Source organism: Suricata suricatta, chromosome 5 (assembly GCF_006229205.1).
Source record: "Suricata suricatta isolate VVHF042 chromosome 5, meerkat_22Aug2017_6uvM2_HiC, whole genome shotgun sequence".
Classification (NCBI taxonomy): Eukaryota; Metazoa; Chordata; class Mammalia; order Carnivora; family Herpestidae; genus Suricata; species Suricata suricatta.
Genome location: NC_043704.1, coordinates 39,252,237 through 39,274,970, shown reverse-complemented (window position 1 = coordinate 39,274,970; position 22,734 = coordinate 39,252,237).

Below are 22,734 nucleotides of genomic sequence, written 5' to 3'. Positions count from 1 at the left end.
CTTTGCCTGTATTAAACCCCCAAACCTATGATTATATTTCTATTATTTTACTCAAGTAGTTAAAAAAGAGAAACCTTTTGAAAAATGTTGACAAATAACTTCAGTTGTTTAAATGAAAATAGTAACAATAACATACACCAACAGGACAATTACAAATGTTCATTCCACAATCTTACAGACACCTTTATTTAAAAGAAATAATGAACACATGCCATGATGCTAGGGATATTGAGTGTAAGGCATCCAAGACCATGATGCTTAAAATAATAACTGCTAACCTGATTATTTTTACATGTTGAAGAAAATAAATTGTATTAAATCAACATATTTAAAATATATTTTTAAAAACAATGCATTAAATACATAATCATCAATAATATAAACTAATGGATATCCATTATTAACTCATTAAATATAAAGTAATCAAAAATAACAAAGAAATGAGCAATGGAGAATTGTACAAATAATCAGAAATTAATGTATTTTGACATTGAAGTTGTGAATTAATGTGCAATCCCTGCCACACCTTAATATAAACTGAGTCATTGGAATCAAGGATTTATCAACAAGACCTTTTCCTAAGTCTGAATCTGGATATATTTTTATCCTTTTGAAATCAGGGCAATGCTTAGGGGACCTTATTAAGGACAATAAAACTGCAAAAATAATTAGTATGCCTGTGTTCACCTTATAAACCAAAATGTGTAGAAGTGGCCTTTAGCTAGAGGCTCCAATACTTTAAATGCAAAGAAGAGGTATTTCTAGGTGGAGAGGACGCCTTTTGCAGTTTGTATGGATTGAAGAAACAAAACTGATAGCTGTAGAAAAGAAGTTGGAGGAATTCCATGAAATACTCTATGCAGAAATTAGATGAACTGCTCATAGCTGTGCTTACTCTTGACATACATCTCCTTCTTGTCCTGGCTTAGCATGGTTAAGATATGTGGTAACTTAAAAACATAAGGGGAAAGTGGGGGGGAAGAGTTAGGGAGAGGGAGTGAGGCAAATCATTAGAGACTCTTGAATACTGAAAACAAACTGAGGGCTGAAGAGGGAGGAGGTCATGGAGAGGGGAGCACTGGGTGTTATATGGAAACCAACTTGGTAACAAATGATTTAATTTATAAAACAAACAAATAAAAATATCAAAGATTTCCTAGACTGTTCTATAGCATGCTCCTGAGTCCTATTTCTCCTGCAGTGTCCCAAATATCCCACTGCTTCAATAACCACTGCCAACATGACAATGACAATTAGCAGCTGAGAACATTACCATTGATGTTGGACAGGAATTAGTACTATTATTACCTCTGGAAAGGACTGAGGAGCCAGTACTTACACCCAAACAATGTCAGTGGGTAGCCTGGCTTAACAAAAATGAACTTATCACTTTCTTAGTACCATTCACTTAGTTGCACATACTTCAAAAATTCTGTTTCATAGGGCGCCTGGGTGTCAGTCAGTGAAGTGTCTGGCTTCGGCTCAGGTCATGATCTCCCGGGGATTCGAGCCCCACATCAGGCTGTGGTGCTGGCTAGCTCAGAGCCTGGAGCCTGTCTTCAGATTCTGTATCTACCTCTCTCTCTCTCTGACCCTCCCCTGCTGTCTCTCTCTCTCTCAAAAAAAATTTTAAAAAATTCTGTTTCTTTTGGTCCTTTTCTCCTCTCTCATTTTATTTTCATTCTGTGTGTAAAATTCTTCTGCCTTATCTTTGCTCTCAGATCATCCCCTTTTGCAATAAGGAAGTTACACAGCTTAACGGTGAACATCCTCAGTTTGTGAGGATTTCATCATAAGAAAAATTTAATATCAAACATGCTGTAATGGACGACAACCTCAATTTCAGACTTTATTGAATAGTTTGGGCAGTTGACCTGCTATGCTTTCAAGCAAAATGCTATGATTACATTTTTATTTAATTATTTAAGTAAGTGACATTAAGAGTGAGAGTAAATATCATCTGCCAGTTATTTTGTAAGCTAAGGTAGGCAGAAAGGAAAGTGCTAGTATTGTCATGGAAATTAGCAAAATATAATAAGAAAAGCATTTCAAATTCTGTGAAGCCAAAACTCAAAAATGCCATCATTAAAGGAGATGATCAAACTATTTTTAGGGATAAAGCAAAAAACCCCAAATCTATTGGTAGAAAAAAAGAAGGAAACTTAAGGCATAAAAACAAGGATGAACACAGACTGGTAATATAACTTTAAGCTATATTAGAAAATCTGCTTTACAATGAAAAAAAGGAAACATGTATAGGTTGCCAAGAATGAAGTATTTGAAAAGTGATTTCAGATATTTCAATATTAGATACTTTAGTAACATCACTGTATGAGGATACAGTTAACCTCTCCTGACATCAGTGGCAAAGCTTTTGGGGATCTGAGGCCTGAAAGTAGAAATTGCAATTTAAAACTGACTCTAAATAAATTGAGTAGTTTGTATTGGTGACGTTTTAAAAATAATGTTACTTGTCTAAATATTTCCACTCATTTTGAAAAATATTGCAAGTGTGTGAACTAATTATCTAGATTGTCATCTAAAATAAGATCCTTAAGAATAATAAAGGGATCTTCTTGTATGCTTGTTTGTTTGTTTTTCTCTTTGATTCAAACTGACCATCCGAAGACATTAAAATCTATTTATTTAGATATTTGAGACCATCTTTAGCATTCCATTTTTATACAGCACAATAATTTATAATTATATTGCTATATAATGTGCACTTTGGATACTTCCCATAGCAATGGAGAAACCAATGGAGTTGAATTAACTAGAATAGACTATTGTGTTGTACCAAAGAATTCAAGAGCATATATTTTGAATAATTTATTAATTTTCTACACTAAAAGTATAAGAATAAACATAAAGAAGAGCAATAGCCACAAAACAAAAAGAATCCAAAAGCAAGAACCTAAAGTGTTCAATTTTCTCTCCGACTGTACATTCATTCAAGTGCATAAAATCTAAATTTAATTCAAAAGACTTAAACTGTGACCGATTAAGGAAAAATTTTTAATATTTAATACTTATTTAGATAGTATCTAAAACTGGTCTGGTGGCTTGTTTGCTAGCCCTCCCTTTTATTACTCCTTTCTAAACTATAATGGCCAAAACAAATATCCACCTCGATCTCTATTTCTCTCTCTGTATCTCCTTTCTTGCTAGAAGTGCACTGCAACAATCATATATCCTACCTTAATTAGTGTTCATTTAGTGAAACTAAGGATTCAGGATTTTAAATAATCTGCCCGAATATAATGCAACTCACTCTTGGAGGAGTCACATCTAGAACTCAGGGCTCTAGATGTCTATTTGGTGCCAGGTTGCCCCTTAATTTCTAGTTATACATCAATTTCTGAGTAATTTTCAGGTTATGCATGAATGAGCTGTGAGCTTTGAAAGCTTTCTAGACATGAATAAAGTTTAGAGCGATAATAAAATATAATTTGCAACAAAGTACATTTAGCACTTACTTAAAGGTAAGCACAATTTATATTCTGCCATAAGGTAATTGGTCATAAATAGTAAGTAAGGATCATAAAAAAGCATGATTAGTCTTTCAAATGGTCAATTGCATTGTTTTATCTCCTTAATTTTTTTTAAATCTCAGGTCATTAGTTAACCATGATTCTTGGTAACCATTAGCTCTGTTCAGCCAAGTTATGCCTGGGAAGATTCTAAGAGATGCAAACACACACACACATACCTTCACAGGAAGATTTTGAAGTTACCCTATAAGTAACCGAAAAAAGCAATCTATTCAAAAACACCTTAGGGGTAGGAAAGGCCTCTGAAAAACCAGTACCATGGACTAAGTCTTAAGGGGGAGTTAGAGCAGTTTCCAGCATTGAACTATTTTCATCAAAAAGTAGTACAAAAAGTTTCTAACTTGAAAGGAAAAGTTGCTTGTTGCTTCAAGTAACAGGGCTATACCAACTGGGACTGCTGAGCTCAAGGTTAATGTAAAAGTACAATGATAAGCAGGGCAGCAACAAGGAATTGAACTTGAAAAATACTGAAGCACAAAGAGGAGGCAAAGGGAAGGGAGGTTGAACCAGTATGAATCACACTTGCCTGGATCGCCAGGTCTTCAGAGGGGTTGGAGATCAGTGCCCAAATGCATGCTTTGCTCATCTTACGCTTTGATCCCCCTTAAAGCTAGAACTTCAGGAAAGCAACAAATGGCAAGTTATAGAAAGACCACACTCTGAAACCTGTTTCCCATTACTCTTGCTAGTTTCTACATGAAGCAAGAAGATGTTAGTTTATTAGAAGTGTTAAATAATAACAAAAATTCAACCAAGTAACTTTTAAAGCTCTAACTACCTTCATTAATAGATTCATGAATGGTTCAGCATCCCATCTAGCAAGTAGAGAAAAGCTCCAAAGGGCAACAGAGAAGAAATGGATTTTAAAGGTAGAGAGAAAGCAGAAAAAAAGGAAAGTGTCAGCAAAGGATCCATTGTTTTAGGCAAGGACGCCCTCGTAAGGGGACTGGAAGGAGTCTATCAACACATTTCCTAGTGCTGACCAGGAATTTCCCATGTTGAGTGGCTAAAGGTTACAGTTCTGAGGGTTTGAAACTGCAATTAGGTTAGAATGAATTAAATCTTGGGTTGCTTACTTGACGCCTTAACCTAAGTGGCTCCATTTTGGTCCTGTGGTCTTCTTTTTAACAGAAGAAATATCATTTATTGTACTTTGTTTGCTGCAATTTAAGTAATTTTCCTGACTTTTTTAGCAAGTGTCTCTGGTTTAAGGAAGAGTTGAGCTTAAATGAACAGAGAGCAGCAAAATGAACTGTAATAGTACAATTGAAGTATAACTATTAGGTGTCCAGTGACAGGAAATGATTATTTTGGGAGTTTTTGACTATCTGGTAATCAGAAATGTCTAAAGAGGAGAGGTAAAATACTGAAGATTCAGGATGAGCCCTTTAGCTCATTGTAATTTATCAGACTCTCTGTGGCAATGTTTTTGAGTTTGTAACCTATGAATGAGTCATAAAATCAATTTAATAGATCACGTCCAGCATTTAAATAGTAGCTAGAATAGAATAAAACTATGATAAAAACTATCAAAGTGCATGAGGTATAGAAATGGCAAGTGTCATAATCAAACGTGTGTGTGCGCGCGCTCGTGAGGAGCTCCGGCTCTCTGTGCAACAAATGTATCTGCCATTTGAGTCAAAGAAAATAAACAACAAAAATCTACCACCCTCAAATAAACAAAAACAAAAACAAACTTTGAAAATTACTACCCCTCCCTGGAGGTGCAAACTAAAAAGGACCAGTATCCTTGAATATACATACAATCCTTTAGGTGGTAAAGTCACAACCCACCAAATCTTTACTTCTCAAAAACACTTTAGTCCTCCTCCCTAAGAGTCCTCCCTTCCTGTCATGATATCTTTTTTTTTTCTTTCACATACACCAATGGTACACATATATCATCACAGCTCTCACGAAGAATATCCCACAGAATATTACACTGACAAATGCTAATTAGCTCAAAATTGTTAACAGTTTGCTTTCTTTTTCCTCATAATTATTTCAAATTGGTACATTTTTCAGACATAATCTCTAAAGATGATGACCTACTGCCTTCCATTCATTTTTCCTGTTTTAATTAATATATAGCTACAGCAAACAAATACACACTTACACACTTACACAATGATTGCAAAATCATTATTATTTACATGCTTCAAGACCATCCCCCTCTCTATTTTCTATTCATAGATAAATGGGCAAAATAGCAGCATTCCATCTGGTTAATCCCACTGGGTTTCAAATATGCCATCTGGCCCATTCTCCATAATTGTATTCATCTCTTTCAACTACCTAAAGTGAGTACACAAGATATCCAGAATCTACCTGATTCCATAAGAATACTTATTGAATAATTCTTCATTAAGGTCATATTTTTATGCTGTCTTTTTCTGAATCAGGAGTATTTTAGGAGGTACTCACCTCTCAGTCTGTTTATTTGATCGAATGAGAGTCACTACTGTTGAAAGTGAATCACATGGAAGAGTGTAGCCTGGCTCCCATCTCCATGTGTTAAAAGAATGACCAATGTCATTACTTTGGAGGTTGGAAACTCCTATGCAAGTTTTAGGAGAAAGAAATGGTATGCTCGTATATAACTATGTGTTAGTATTTTACCATATAAAATTATTCTACAACAGTAATCAAAACTAAATTTTTAAAAAGCTTTTTCAATATAAAAGTTCCAGGGTGCACTATATAATGATTTTACAAAGTATAAGCTATTCAGTTATGTTATTGTTACTGGGTGTTTTTATTCTTTTACTGTCACAGCTTAATGAATAAAAGCAATAGTGAAACTTAATAGGCCTTTTGCTAGAAGAGTTTTCTATCCAAATTACTTATGGAACAACAAATATGCTATATGAGAGAAGTATACAATGTTAAAAGTTAGAAGCATAGCTCAGAGAGGCTTAAGTGATTCTGTGTGACTCAAGATTGATGCGAGTAATAATATGGATTAGGTGCAGGTGGAGGTACCAAAGAGGGCAATGCGTTTGTTTAGTGGAGTGTCTTTTTCTTATATTACTGATGAAAGAGAGTTCTGTTATCTGCTCGTACACATTTAAACTTTATGTTCTTTTTGTTTCCTTAGTCACAGAATTACAGTTTCTTAGAAAATCACTAAGCCTTACTATCAATATTTTCATCCAGGTTTTTTCTAGGCACTTAAGTACATGAATCTTTTTGAGTAACCAGTACTGTAACTGTAGACTAAAAGCACATATCAGACTCCTCAACAATTTCATGTCATGAGTTAAGGACTTATCTGTCATTTGTTTTAGAGTAACACAATATATATATAACATGCAATTTACCGTTTTAAGCAGTTGGGGTTTTGTTTTTGTTTTTGAAAGGCAGAGAGAGACAGCGCAAGCGGGGGAGGGTCAAAGAGAGAGAGGGAGATACAGAATCCTAAGCAGGCTCCAGGCTCTGAGGTGCCATTGGCACAGAGGCCAATGCGGGGCTGGAACCCGCGAACGGTGAGATCATGACCTGGGCCGAAGTCGGATGTTCAACCGACTGAGCCACCCAGGTGCCCCCATTTTAAGCAGTTTAAATGTACAGTTCAGTGGCATTAAGTACATAAACACTGTTGTGCATATCCATTTCCACATTTTTAAACTTCCCAAACTGAAACACAATACTCGTTAAGCATAACTCCCCATTCCCTTCTTCTACTAGGTCCTGACAACCACCATTCTACTCTGTGTCTCTGTAAGTTTGATTATTCTAGATACCTTGTAGAAGTGAAACAATATAATATTTATCTTTCAGTGACTGGCTTATTTCACATAATATGTTGTCTTCAAGTTCCATTTCTGTCATAGTATGCATATTTTTCTTTCTTTTTAAAATCAAATAATATGCTGTTGTATGTTTAAACCACATTTACTTATCCAATGAACATGGTTTCTTCAGCTCTTGTGAGTAAAGCTGCTATGAACATCTATGTACAAGGTGATGTTCAAATCCTTGTTTTCATTTCTTTTGGTTATATATACAGAAGTGGAACTCCTGGGTCATATGATAATGATATTTCTAACTGAATATAACAACAGTGAGACTGACTCTCAGCGTATATATCCATTTGCTTATTAGTTCTAGTGTCCATTTATGGTGGTTTCAGAATTGTTGACCAGTGCCTTTATGGGAAATGAATTTATCAACTAGAATGCAGTGCTTAGATACAGTTTCTTTTGCTTTTATAAACTCAGCTGATTTGCAAAGGTATTTAGGTCAAAATCTTTATCCTACATCTCCTTCAGGGAGGTTGCACACATCTGTAAATAGAGATGGATACTTTTATTACGTTCTATATTCCATCCTGGGATCCCCAGGCTTCTAAATGTTTTCTTTTAATTTGTAAATTTACTTTAAGATTTCCTCTTTGTGTTGTAAAGTTTTATAAGTTTTGACAAATGCATAGTTATTTATCCAATGTTACAGTATTGTACAATATTGTTCTGCTCCAAAACATCCGGGGGATTTCATCTACTCAATCCTCCCTCTCTGCCTGAACTACTGGCAACCAAAATATTCTTTTCACTATTTCTATGGTCTTGCCTTTTTCACAAGGTCCTTTTAGTGGTATGTACTGGATGTAACTATTTCAGATCAGTAGACTAGATTTTTTTTCACTTAGCAGTATGTATTTAAGATTAATCTATGTATTTGTGTGGTTTGATCATTCCTTTTTATCATTAAATAGTATCCTATTCTATGCAAGCTTTGTGTGAATATAACTTTCCAAATAATTTGGATAAATATCTATGAGCACAATAGTAGGATTATATTTAGCTTGTAAGAAACTGCCAAACTGTCTTCCAGAATGGCTGCCCGTTTATATCCTCACAGAAATAAATGAGAGTTTCTGTTGAGTTTTGGTTTATAATCAGCAATTTGAAAGTTGAGGAATAACTGCATCCTGGAGTTAAACGGTATATTAATCACCCTCAGTGATTTCCTGTGTGACAAATGTTAGTAGTGCTATAGTAGCAAAGGTGAGCTTTTAAAAAATTTTTAGTTAGTTAGTGAACAAAGCAATGTTTGTTTCAGAAGTAGAATTCACTGAGTCATCACTTACATATGACACCCAGCACTCATCACAAGCGCCCTCCTTAACAAAGGTGAGGTTTTCATTTGTGAAAGGAAAAGGTAGCATCCCTCTTCCAAGCATTTTGGAAAGTTAAATGAAATAATGTTAACCACAGACAATCACAAAAGCATTGTTTTCCACTAAAATCTATGGCTGATCTCTTGAATTTTACCACTAAAATTCAAAATGCTCTTCACTTCACTGACCTCCTAGTACCTTTCACAATGGACTTTTCTAAAATAAGTTCCATAATATTTTAGTCATAAACTTAACTCTACACTGTTAGTTCTTGGCAAGTGCTCTATCCTTTCACTTAGCAGAGTAGATCATAGATAGATAGATAGATAGATAGATATAAAGATATATAGACTCTTTTTATATATGTAGCAAATAGATACAGTGATTTATATATATATAAAATATATTTTATTTATATATGTTTGTATTGTATATAATATATGTGTGTGTGTATATATGTATATGTATTTATACTTATATACAAATTTGTATGTGTTAAATGTTACCAGTCTAGGCCGGGTCTGGTAGAAGCACTTGGGGTTCTCCTTTTCATGAATATTCTTTCTTTAAAACCAGAAAGAATTTGGCCATTTGTGTACCCAGACATGGAATGACACTTCTTCCTTCTCTTCATTATTTTACTCAAACTCCAATACTATCCTTACAATTACTACACATATTCATAAACATAGAGTCTCTCTCGTGATTTCCTTAAAATTATTCTTGGTGTTTATGAACATTCTGGAACTGGAACAAAAAGATTAAGGATAGTTGTGTTTCTTCTCTTCCTCTTCCATTTCCCTGGGAGCTGAGTGATCAGGATGCAGGTAAACGAGGAGCCTAGATCTCCTCTCCTCCAACTTCCCCATGCTCCCTTCCAGTCTCGGAGAACCATGCCTCTGTAGAAACTTCTTTTCCCTTCTGCCTGTACTACTGTGCCTGGCAAAACTATCTTCAGTATTAAAAAATTTTAACAAATACCTTAAGCTATGTGTTACTGACTTATGATTATACATTTGTAAAAAGTTACTGTTTTGTTTTTTATCCAATGAAATTTACTGAGCACTTAAGATATGCCAGAAAAAGTGGGAAGCATAATTTGCCACACAACACGTTCAATGTTGTCATCATTGTCATCATCATCCCTCCACAAATATTTATTAAATCACAACTAGTGCAGGAATTGGAATACAATGGTAAGAGAAGCTGATATGGTCCCACACTTAAAGTCTATTGAAATAATAATAAAACTTTATACAGTAGAATTTCTGGTTTGGTGAAATAATAAATCTTCACACAGTAGATTACAATTTAAAACTGCATTCAGTTACACCATGTATTTTGTTTTTATGACGACTTCAATTTTAAATTACTATATATTTAGCTTTCTGTTGTCTTCCTAACTCATAAAAACATCCCTGGTTTTGTCATTCAGCTGTTGTATAATGATATCTATCGTTATAACCTGGTATTACTCTAGAAGTACCACTTTCAAAGACAGAATGTATAAAAGGGTCATTTTTGCTTTAAGCATGCTGCATTTGCAATGGTACATTCAGTCATAAATATCCAGCGGGAAGATGGTCGGCCATAGTAGACTCTGGAGTGAGAAGTAGGCTGGAGAAATGGGATTCTTGAGATATATTGTTGGTAAATGAGGCCGTGGATGAAACTACCCAGAAAGATAGGTAAATAAAATGAGAATGGGGGAGAGAACCCTAAAAATTACATCTATGGAACAGGAAGAATTGATCAAAGGAGAAGATTGTCTAGGAGACTTAAAAGACCAATCATAGATGAGAAACCGGGCGATTGCACATAGAAAGAGTATTCCCAAGAAAAGAGAGTGGTCAAATGTGATTAAAATACAGGACAAAACCTCTCAAAGCAGACTCTGCAATTAGAGTATTAATGATGACTCTCCACAAGTAGGTTTAGATAGCTGACATCAACTTTTGTGTTTCAAGAAGGAATGTGATGAAAAAGTATAGACAGCCAAGGAGGATGAAGACTGTGTGATTAAGAGTGTCAAGAGCATGCTTGTTCTGTTCTGTTTTTATGTATCCACACTTCTGAAAAAATCAGGTTTCTTGTGTTTTGTCTTCTCAAATCTCCTCTCCTTCTCTTGTTTCCTTTGCCCCCACCTTCCTCAGTCTTTCTCAATCTATCTGTCAATTCCGTCTTTGGCATCCTGGGACTTCTCACCTATCTTTTCCAGACACCAGAATGAGAATCTGGCTGAGAGGAAAAAGATATATAAATATTATATAATCCTTTACAAAAGTTAGATGCAAAATCTAACTTAGATCTCTAAATCTATGATACTGGCTTCAACATGTGGAGGTTGCTAATGTGTGTTTGCTTTGCATTGCTGAGCTTCTGATAGTGAGCGGAAACCACAGTTTGCTAAATGTCACTGCTCTCTGGGGTCTTGAATGCCAGGATGCAGCTGGTCTGCGGAACTGTCTCTGAAGTGATTGAATGAAGACAAATCTGGCTCTCCATGAGGCATTCTCGAATGACATCAGCCAAATTGAAAATTCTTCACCAAAGCACTTATAGAGCAAACTTTCTGGTACTGAATTTTGATATATTAGACCAACTTTGGGAGAATTTTACTTTCATTTTCACTCTGGGGAAACAACATAACAAATTATTCCAAAACGATTTCCTTTCTATCTACAGTACTGTTTAGAATGTGTTCTGGAACATGGGTAAAGTGACTGTTTCACCCTTCTTTGCATATTTGATGGGGCTGCCTGAATCTCTCTCAGCTTAATGAATTCTCCACATTATGGAATTCACATAGCAATGCCTAACACAGAAGATGTGCTCATTGAATATTAGGTATTTTTGTGAAAGGTGGGGCTTATCTCTTACTTGAGACTGAAAATGACCTGTGATTGCTTTTCGATCTCTCTTTGCATCCAGGATGCATTGATAACCTCGTCTTTTACATCAGAAACGTCCTCTGTGGTTTCTGAATTGAAATATACTGACAGAAGAATGTTAAAAAAACAACAACAGCAAAGAGAACAAAGAATGATTTCTGATGGCCAATGGTTGCTATCAATAGGCATTGGCTAATTTCTTGAATAACAGTAGCCATGTTCCCAGAAGCACCCTGTAATGTCCATAGCAGACTCATTCTCTAGTGTGTAATGTTAGGAAATTGTTCTGTTTATTTGACTAAGGTTTTGACTGCAACTTAGCATACCCTTTTTCCTACTCTTTTTCTGGTTCTCCAGGCTTATACTAGTCTGTAATCTATTCATACTGGTATACTGTTTTTAAAAATGTATTTTCTGTTAAATAATAATCAGAGCCAGATTCTGTTGCCTACAGCTAAGAACACTGATAGATACAATTGCCATATACATCAAAACTCAGAAGCAGCCACCAAGGATTTTTATCAAATTTGACTCTGACTATTCATTATTAATGCCTCAGAAAACTCAAGTATGGGATTGCTTTATGAAAATATTCTGTTTACTCTTCGAATATAGTAATGATGTGAGATACTAAGGTTTGGTTACTCAAGGTACGAATTTGGTAAATGAGGCCATGGAAGGTCAGATTTGGATTGTTGCCTATGGAGATTGCATTTGTTATCATAATTTGTTTGCATAGTTTGTTACATAAATGGCTAAGCTCCATAGGCCACTATCTGACTTATTTCTAGCAATGTGCCCTGAAAAACACAATTGATATTTAAAAACCTACTCATCTGGGGCATCTGGGTGGCTTAGTCTGTTAAGCATCCAACTTTGGCTCACGTCATGATCTCACAGTTTGTGAGTTCTAGCCCCGCATCGGGCTCTGTGCTGACAGTACAGAGCCTGGAGTCTGCTTCAGATTCTGTGTCCCTCTCTCTCTCTGCCTCTCCCTTGCTTGTGCTCTGTTTCTCTCTGTCTCTCAAAGATAAATAAAACATTTTTAAAAACCGCAACTCATCAATATACCAAATAATGGTTTTTGTCTCTAAAGTCTTTAAGGATTTTTTTTAAATGGTAAGCTCCTAACTCTACCAATTTATTTACTTTTGCAAGCCTATGACTGTGATCCTTCTTGATGAATTGTGGTTTCACCTCAATCTCTTTGCCCCCAAAATATAAATGTTCTAGCTAATTGAGCACTCATTTAAAAATATATGCTAGTTTCTTTTTATTTAAGCCACAAGTCTGAACTGCTACCTAAATCTTTAGAAGAAGGGTGATTTCAGAGTTTGTTTCAAAATAAATCTTTGTGCTGGGATGATCATACAGAACTTATGTCTTAGTATACCCATGTATACTTAAATCAGAAGAATTTCTCTTTATGGATTTATCATGTGGGATAAAACATAAAAGTGTTCTGGAATCCTATAATTTAAAATTCTGTGTTGATATTTGGTAATACCTCTTAATAAATGAAATGTATGTACCTCTACGTACCTTACATACAAATATAATTATTTTCTTGAACTAAAGGTAATCTTAGTAGAGAAATGACCCTGGCATCCACTTGATATCAGTATTTTTGTTAATTTTTAAAACTTTTTTAAGTTTATTTTTTTTGAGAGAGAGCATGTGAATCAGTATGGGTCAGAGAGACAGAGAATCCCATGAGGTGCAGAGAGTGAGGTACAGAGAGGGTAAGAGTGCAGAGCCTGGAGGAGGAGCGTAAAGCAGGCCTCAAGCTCACCAATCATGAGATCATGACCTGAGTCCAAGTCAGATGCTTAACCAAGTGAGACACCCAGGTGCTCTATCCCCACTTTTTGTAGGTGAACAAACTCTTGACTGAGCTGAGACTCTTTTTCTTCAAATAAGGTTGTTTTTTTTTTTAATAAACAATGACATGTAATAAATGTGAGTATGGAATATTGATAGAGTGCAAGTGGAGAGCCCTCATCTCAGCCACAGAGACCTTGAACTACCCTAGATCTAGAGAAGATTATTCACTCTGAATAATTTAATCTACTATGATGTAGTAAGGCATTCCACCAAAGAATGTATACCAGAGCCAGGCTGTTTCAAATACCCTCTCCTAGGATTTACCTTATTTCATTACATTTATTGTATAGCATGGACCATTGGATTATTTTATGAAAGATACAATCCTTTAAAACTCATTGTTGCCTTTATTACAATTATGATGTTAAGATTCAATAACATTCAATAACATTCAACTTCTCTTTACTCACAGGAGAACTATTTCCTGTGAAATAGGATAGGAATGATCATACCTGTGTGATATCAGTTTATTTTCACCTTTGGAAAATGATGCACATGTAATAGTTTCCTTCTACTCACTGGTTGCTAATAAGCTCAAGGAGAAATTTGTGGCTAAAATCTAGCAAGTGTACCATGATGTATGACCATGTTTTCTATGCTAATCATTGACTTTTTATGTTCTGGTTATGTCTTTGGTTTTTGCATTTGTTTTTAAATTTTGATTTTATCTTTAATATGTTACATTTGTATTTTTGAATGCCACCTAAAATCCATTTTTTGAGTAAGACAGGATATATATTTATTAGAATAATTTTGAAATGTACTACCTCTCTTTTCTCACCCATGTAAATTCTTAAGCATGTGCATTTAATCTGGAAACTTCTGAAGCTTTTCCATTTTTTCCTTAATGTATCTTTAATATCTACTTATTCCCAAACTCTACTTTCGTGTATAACACTATAAGTCAGGTACTAATAATTTTTCAAATATTTGATTTGCTCATGAGCAGTTAATTGTGAACAGTCCTTTTTCCTCAAAAAACAATATAGGTAGATACATTCATCTTCTACCTTTAATTCAAATACTTCCTAGGTTCCCAGTTTGGTGAAAAAACACTAAACTCAAAATGCTTCCAAAACCTTAGCAACTAAGCTAAAGGAAGACACTACTGCTCTGGCACTTCATTAGCAGAAAACTAAATAGCAGATCCTTTTGAAAATGTTTTCAGAAGCTAGGTGGATACAGCAATGAGAGCTATTATGTGCATACAAATATCAGATATGTAAATTGGGTTAAACTTTGTTTGTGTCTATCAACCTATCTTCCCTGAGGTTAACCAGGACTTTTGTAAAGCTTTGCCATAGTAATTGGCATATCTAAAATAATAACTAGTCTCCTAAGTGTGATCTATTAGAAGTAACAACCTCAACCTCAGGGACAACAGAAATTTAACTTTATCACTTCCAACCATATTTCAGGGCAATAGAATACTTTCTGTGTCATCAATTGATAGACCAAATTAGCATGCTCTAAGGTGCCCTTAAAGAGTTAAATGATTTTATTAGAGAATACTTTTCTTACAGCATAAGGCTCAACATAACTATCCAGTCTAAAATAAATATTTTCCAATGTTAAAAAATTATCTGCTTAATAGTCAGGGAGCCTAGCAGATCCCTAGGGATAATTAGACAGAATCACACTATGGAAACTGGGAGGCACATCAAGCAGATAATTTCTAATACATTTTAAGCAGTGGCTCTCCACTTTTGCCCTGTAATTATTTCTCACACAATATGATCCATCCCAGGGCAGAATTTTTGAATATAAACATAACTTTCAGTGGGAACCACTAATGAAGGAGCAATGCTTAGTGCTATCCAGAACAAGGACATGCATAAATCATAATTTCAAAATGAAAAAACAGAATGAACTACTCTATTATTCAAGAGTTACAGTCCTCAATACATTAGTATCCCCCAAACTAATGATATCAAGTAGACTTTTATTCTAGCTAAAACTTTCTAACCCACAAAAGCAATATGAATACATTTGTTATTTCTAAATTTCCTTGAGATATTTTCTAATGGTATAATTTTGGACAACATATTAATAGCATTTCTATCCAATAATACCAGCATTTTATTCAAACCAAATCTTATCCCAAAATGATTTATACATTGAATCATTTTTATAAATCAGTCTAATGTTTTATATGTAATAATTGTGTTCATCTCTAATTTACTTATAATTCTGCCACAGGACAAAATCTGTAGGCAGATTTCACAGTCTTCAGATCCAACATAATATTTAAAAACCAACCAGATAACTACTGATGAAAAAGAAAATTAGTATTTTTTCTATTTTTTCTAGAGCCAAGACCAAGGCAGGAAATTAAGCACCTTATTGCATTCTAGTTTTTTCTAAGTTCACTCACTGAGGATTCAGGGAATTCTCTGTGTTCATGTGTTTGTGTGTGTGTGTGTGTGTGTGTGTGTGTGTGTGTGTGTGTGTGTATTGTAAGGGGAGGTTTTTGACTTGACCTTTCATCTCCCTTAAGGATGATTTTGTCATAGTTCCCATACGTGTGCATATCCTGCTAATGCCATATGATAAGCCATGAGGGTTTGGCGGATACTATCTGGGCAAATGGCACTCAGGATCCCTTCATCCTTCAGGACAGTACTTTATTTCTGACCTCCAATTGTTTTCTGTATTTTCCCTCCAGCTCATCCATTGAAAACAAAAGAATGTCTTATCTTCATGTTTTATTTAATACTTTTGGTGTCTGAGCTGGGAGGACTTGTTCTCTACATCTTGCTAACATAATTCCAAAAACTTCCTTTCAATTATGTTTTCTGAACTGCAGTGATTTTTAATGGGCTTTAGCCCTTTTCCTCTACAGAAGTCTTGATAAGGTGAAATATAGGTTATATCTATTTGCCCTCACTAGTTTGACATGTCTAGAGCGGCAATTACTCTATTTCTCAAAGACGAGGTTGAGCTAAATAATACTGAGAATTTTTTAAACTGTCTATTATTTCATTGCTGGGTCCAACTCTTCTAATCAGAATGGAGAACAAACTGTAAGACTATTTAATTAGAGACTTTGAATTGTAGAGATCTAGCCCAGTTTCTGTCAGTAGATATCCAACAACCAGCTCTCCTGCTTAGTAGCTTTGTGAAGAGAAACAAGGCAGAAGAAAACAAATTCAAAATAATGAGGTTTTCTGTGAAGCTCTTCTCATAAGAATGGCCCCACTTTGACAAAAAAAAAAAAAAAAAGGACATGTGGGTTGTAGTTCAATTTGGGGCTTTATGGAACAATGAAATAAATAATCCCCGTATTTAGATAATTGTAATTTAATCAACTAGTCAAAATGAGTAAGAGGAATATCATTTTAGAAATATGGGATGTATGAACATACTTCAAAACTATTTTGCAAGTTCATTAAAAAATTGCAGAGCACAGTAGTGTACCTATTGAGAAATAGAAATATGAGAACAAATTATCATTCTTCATTCCTTTCTGAGACTAATCTTATCACAAAAAGTATGTGTCTTTATCTGTTTTGCTACGCCTCTCTTTTGATTTAACAATGAAAGAAGATGTAATTATCCACTTTCATTTTATTGAATGATGAAACATTTGCACAACTGTTGTAGGACCTGCTTGCTATGAGGAAGAATTGTTTTCCTAAATGCACTTGGCTTTTTCTTACCCCTATCACCTTCTTTTTCCCTGGATATAGGTTAAATGGTACTAGCTATCAATTTACAAAGAATAACCTGGGCAAGAATGACATGGCTGCTTTCTCCTTTTCTCAAGACAGTTTCTAAACATCACAAGTATGAGTTCACAGTACTGTTTTATTCCTTCATCTCTTCAATTTTATCTTGGCACTGTTTGTTACTTGTCTGTACCCTGGTGGGTTAAAATCTAGGATTTATTTAACAAGCCAAATTATCTCTCAAAACAATTTCTGATTTTCGGTCTAGCCTCTATTGGAAATAAAGATTATATTTTGGCTTCCACCTTTAACTTTTGATTTATTTCTTAAAATTTCTTACAGGGGTGCTGCTTATAAGAAGCCTCAGAGACACCAACAGACCCAATGTATATTTTTCCATAGTATTTTTGTTAAATTATAAATGCTTGATTACTCCTTCTATATTATATCCTTAGACATAATAAATACCAAATCCATCTCTACAAGAGTAATAAGTGATGTTAGATCTTAGTGCAAAAGCAATGAACAGACCTGGTTAAGAGATAACCCCCCAAAAATGCTAAAACCTAGTGTGCTTTGGAAGCCAGACAAAGTGATCACCAGGCTTGTTTTGACTGACAGTTTGTTATAATACATTCAAAACTTCAAATATGCCTAAACTTATTCAGTTTTCCTCATGACTATCATATCACATCATTTCTTGTGACTGCTTTGACTTTGTTTATGTTGAGATTGCAAACCATAGGCTCAGAAATGATCTTAGGGGGTATCTGATCCATTTGCCTTGTTTTCCAGTAGACATTGAATCATTTCCTCAAGACAACACCCCTAACCAGAACTAGAGAGAAAATTCATTTCAGTTTTGGTAAGAAAATAAAATTCTTCAGATATTTAAGTACTTCTACAAAGAAGTTACTATTATTCAAATAATATGATAATGGCTTACATTTATTGGATACTTACTCTATGCTAAACACAGCTCTTAGCATTTTACATACATTATCTCATTTCATATCATAATAGCCCTACAGGGCATATACTTATTATAATCATTTTTCAGATGATAAAAGTTAAGACTTAGAAAGTTTAAGTAACTTACCCCATCACTGTGTGGTGCATAAATGGAACAGCTTAAATTTGAAAGCAGACTTGACTAATGTAAAGTTTATACATTCATCCACTTGAACTAATCTGTCTTTCAAAGTATAAATGATTACTGAATTTCATCTTAGATCTATATTTATTTTTAAAAAATTTTAAACCTTTCCATATCATCTTACTCTCATGGGTAAGGAATAATTTAAAGTTAGATTCCAAAGAAAAGAAATGCTAAAAGTGAACAGTGTGCAAATGCAGATACTCAACAGTTCTCTCTTACTTGTAAGATATAAGTATGTGCGCAAATCTCACACAGAGAAGGGAGAATTTAATGTCCGTAATCAAATTAAAATCTTAATGATCATATCTTTTTCATTGTGCCTTCTGTGTATTTTTGCAAAATGTTTGACAAAGTACCTATTTTTGGAGATATATACAAACAGGTATACATGTATTTATGTGTGATACAAAGTACACACAAAAAATTCAAATTTTAATTACCACCTAACCTATATTTTACCATCGAGGCATTTTATAAATATGAATTTGTAACATAAAATTCACTTTATAAATTTAAGTACTATGAGATGATATTATTGACTCACAGCATCTCCATTTTATAGGTAAGAAATTTAGGAGTAAATAAATAGTCAATTGTCCAAGTTACCCAGGTAGAAAGTGAATTCAATTTAAGTAGCATGGGCTCAGAGTACATGATCCTAGCCATTATTTTTTATTGCCTCAGTAAAGTGTTTTTGGTCTTGCTATACTTAGATAAAATAATCGAATACTTTGAATAGGTTAACACTTCTCATATAACCAGTTAAGTGTGATTGCTTATAACTTACAGTAGAAAAGAAAAACCCACTGTGAGCTTCATTACTTCTTGGGAATTATTATATACAGATTACAGATATGGAGACTACTATAACTATTCATTAGGTTATTTCTAAATTTTTTTAATGTTTATATATTTTGGGGACAAAGAGAGAGCAAGACAGAATACAGAAAGAGAGGGACAAAAAGAGAGGGAGACACAGAACCTGAAGCAGGGTCCAGCTCTGAGGTGTCAGCACAAAACCCAACATGGGACTCAAACTCATGGACCGTGAAATCGTGACCTGAGCTGAAGTCAGATGCTTAACCAACTGAGCCGCCCAGGTGCCCCTAGATTATTTCTAGACTGATGCTATCCAATAGAACTTTCTGCAATACAGAGATTCTGTATCTGAGTTGTTCAATACAGTAGTCACATGTGACCATTAAGCATGTGAATGTGGCTGGTGTGATTTTTTAAATTTTATGTAATTTTAATGAATTTAACCTTAGCTAAAATAGCCCTATGTGGCTAGTAGCTGTCATATTGGACGGCTCACACTAAGGCCTTAAAGGCATGGCTTTCAGCTCTTTCTGACTGTGCCTGGAGTAAAAAACAATGTACTTTACATTACAATGACATTACCACAGTTGTGTAAGTGAACATTTCTGTGTGCATAGAGCTAAAATAATTTTTTTTCACTAAATAATACTTTCTAACAAACATTTGTTCTGATATTACTTTTTCAATTATATTGTTTAAAATTGTGACTCCCCAGGTTGATCCTGTAGCATAATGACAGTTTGAGATCTGCAGTTGGTTAACTCTTAGGCAAAGGGTACATACCTGTAAAGATGTTGCTTTCACTCTTGTTTTCTAAAGAGAGGACTAAGAGCCACTCCCAAACACACACAATTCATATTAAATATTGCATTCCTGTACTTCCTTTTAATGGGGCACCTGAGTCTTGAAAGGAGAGAATTTACTTTTGGTTTCCAGTGAAAGCTGACGCTGATGCTGAGGGTCTTCAGGAATGTTTATCCACCTAAGAGGGTGAGTAAGGGTGGAAAGAACTTCCCCTTCCAGGCTAGAAGCTTAGAAAGTGTGCTCAGGGATGCCTGCATCTGGAAAGCACCACAATGTGCTCCAGGAGAAAGGCAGAGGAAGGATTGAACTTAGGCGGAGACTGAGGCAGGGAACAGAAATCAGTCTTCCCTAACCTGAATACAGAAGAGGTTGCTTTGTGTCTCAAAATGCATGCACACATACAAGAACATCGCACCTGCAGGCGCACACACGCACACACATGCTCCTTAATGAATAATCTCACCCTCAAAATAACAAAGGGACATTGTAAAATCTCAGTCACTGCTAGCATATGGCAAATCTAATGTTTATTGATGGTGTGTGCTAATTAAAATTCTTCCTAAGACTTTATATAATAGTAGTGACAAGTCAAATGTTTCAGGCTGTCTTGTTTTATTTCTTATTAGCTGGATGGCACTGTAGATCTTCCTTTTAAAACTATGAACTTAAGTCTAGGCTTTTGAATAGCATTATTTTATAACAATAATTTGCTTTAATTGGGATGCAAACAAACTATATGTAATATATTATTGAAACATCTGATTATAACTTTGTGGCAAGGAGTTTAATTTTTTGTTTATTTTGAAAGAGAGGGAGAGCACAGAAGGTGTAAAGTGATAGGGCGATAGAGGGAGGGAGAGAGAGAGGGAAAGAGAGAGAGAGAGAGAGAGAGAGAGAGAGAGAGAGAGAGACAGAGAATCCCAATCCCAAGCAGGCTCTGCACTGCCAGCACGGATGCCTAATGTGGTGCTTAAGCTCAGGAAATGTGAGATCACGACCTGAGCCAAAGTGTGAAGCTTTACCAACTAAGCCACCCAGGTGCCCCTATTTTTTTTTAATGTTTACTTATTTTTGAGACAATGAGAGACAGACAGACAGAGTCTGAGTGTGAGAGGACCAGAGAGAGAGGGATACTGAATCTCACGCAGGCTCTAGGCCCTGAGCTGTCAGCACAGAGCCCCATGTGAGGCTTGAACCCATGAACTGCAAGATCATGACCTGAGCCAAAGTCGGCCACTTAACCACTGAGGCACCCAGGTGTCCCTATGACAAGGAGTTTAAATTTTTTTTCCTGCTCTACTTATATATATTTATTTTAAGATTACTATTAAGTATGAAATCTAATCAATGTAATCTAAAAGTGGAAAACTGAAAGCCAAACCAATGTTATAGTCTTTAAAATCAGTGTTAATGCTTTTATCCTTTTCCTTTCTGAATTTTTTGAAGTTCTCAAAATATTATATATACTGTTTATCTTCTCAACTCAACTGAAAATGTTTCTATTTTTCTAAAGACTTAATCCTGGGGTGCCTGGGTGGCTCAGTCGGCTAAGCCTCCGACTTCGGCTTAGGTCATGATCTCACGTTCATGGGTTCAAGCCCCGCATCCGGGCTCTGTGCTGGCAGCTAGCTCAGAGCCTGGAGCCTGCTTCAGATTCTGTGTCTCCCTCTCTCTGACCCTCCCCCTCTCATGCTCTGTCTCTCTGTCTCAAAAATAAATAAAACATTAAAATAAAAAGACTTAATCCTGAGTTGTACTCTGAATGTATTGCCTGACCCTGCATTTCAATTTCTAAAGAATTTGTGGGAAGTTTTTGTAAAATTATTTTCCAGTGTTCAATATTAGAGAAGATTAACAAATTTATGTCAAGTTCGTGGATGCTTATAGCAGACAAATACAGATGAAAAAGGGGTGTTTCATCCTCCAATAACCTCTGTTCATTTATTTTTATGAATATAGTTTCTTAAAATACTGACTGAAATTTTTTTCCAATTAAAGTTTACCACTGTCTTATATAAAACAATGCAGAGAGAATAGGAAGATAAAGAGCATAGAATTAATTTGGGTCTTGTAGTTTATCTCCGTGTTCCCCTTTCTGCTGTGAAGAGAGCCTCATACAGTGTTTATGATCTTCACACTTCACACCAAGGCACCTTTGACGTTCATTGTCTGTGGGGTCATGTGTTTGTAATGAAGAAACCAAAAGTTATGTTTTTATGATCTTTGATACCAATAGTGTCTTAAAATGATTTTCTTTTTTAAATTAAAAAACCTGTTTTTAATTTAAAATTATATATGCCTATTATAGAATATTTAAAGCTGCAGAAAAATGCAGGCAATTCCTATTTCTGAGACTCTTACAATCACTGTCAACTTTGAGGGCCTTCTTTTTCATACTTCCTATGCCATATGTATGTGGTACATATATATAGTACCATAGTTATGATCACAGTATACATATTATTTTTTACTAATTCAATTACAGTTTTAAAATTTTTATAGTAATTGCAAGTATATATCATATAATTTTATGTTTGCCTAAGAGATATTTTTAAAAATCTGTTTAAACCTCCCTCAAAAAACATAAATATAATAAGAAAAGAGGGAAACAAACACATTTCTAGGCCTAGATGGTTCTTTTAGTCCTATGTTTATAGTCTATTTTTTAAATTATTATTGTTATTTTTTACATATTTTTTTAATTTTTTATTTTATTTATTTTTTTTGGTATTTTTATTTTTTTTTCCATAATATTTTATTGTCAAATTGTTTTCCATACAACACCCAGTGCTCTTCCCCTCAAGTGCCCTCCACCATCACCACCACCTGTCTTCCCCCC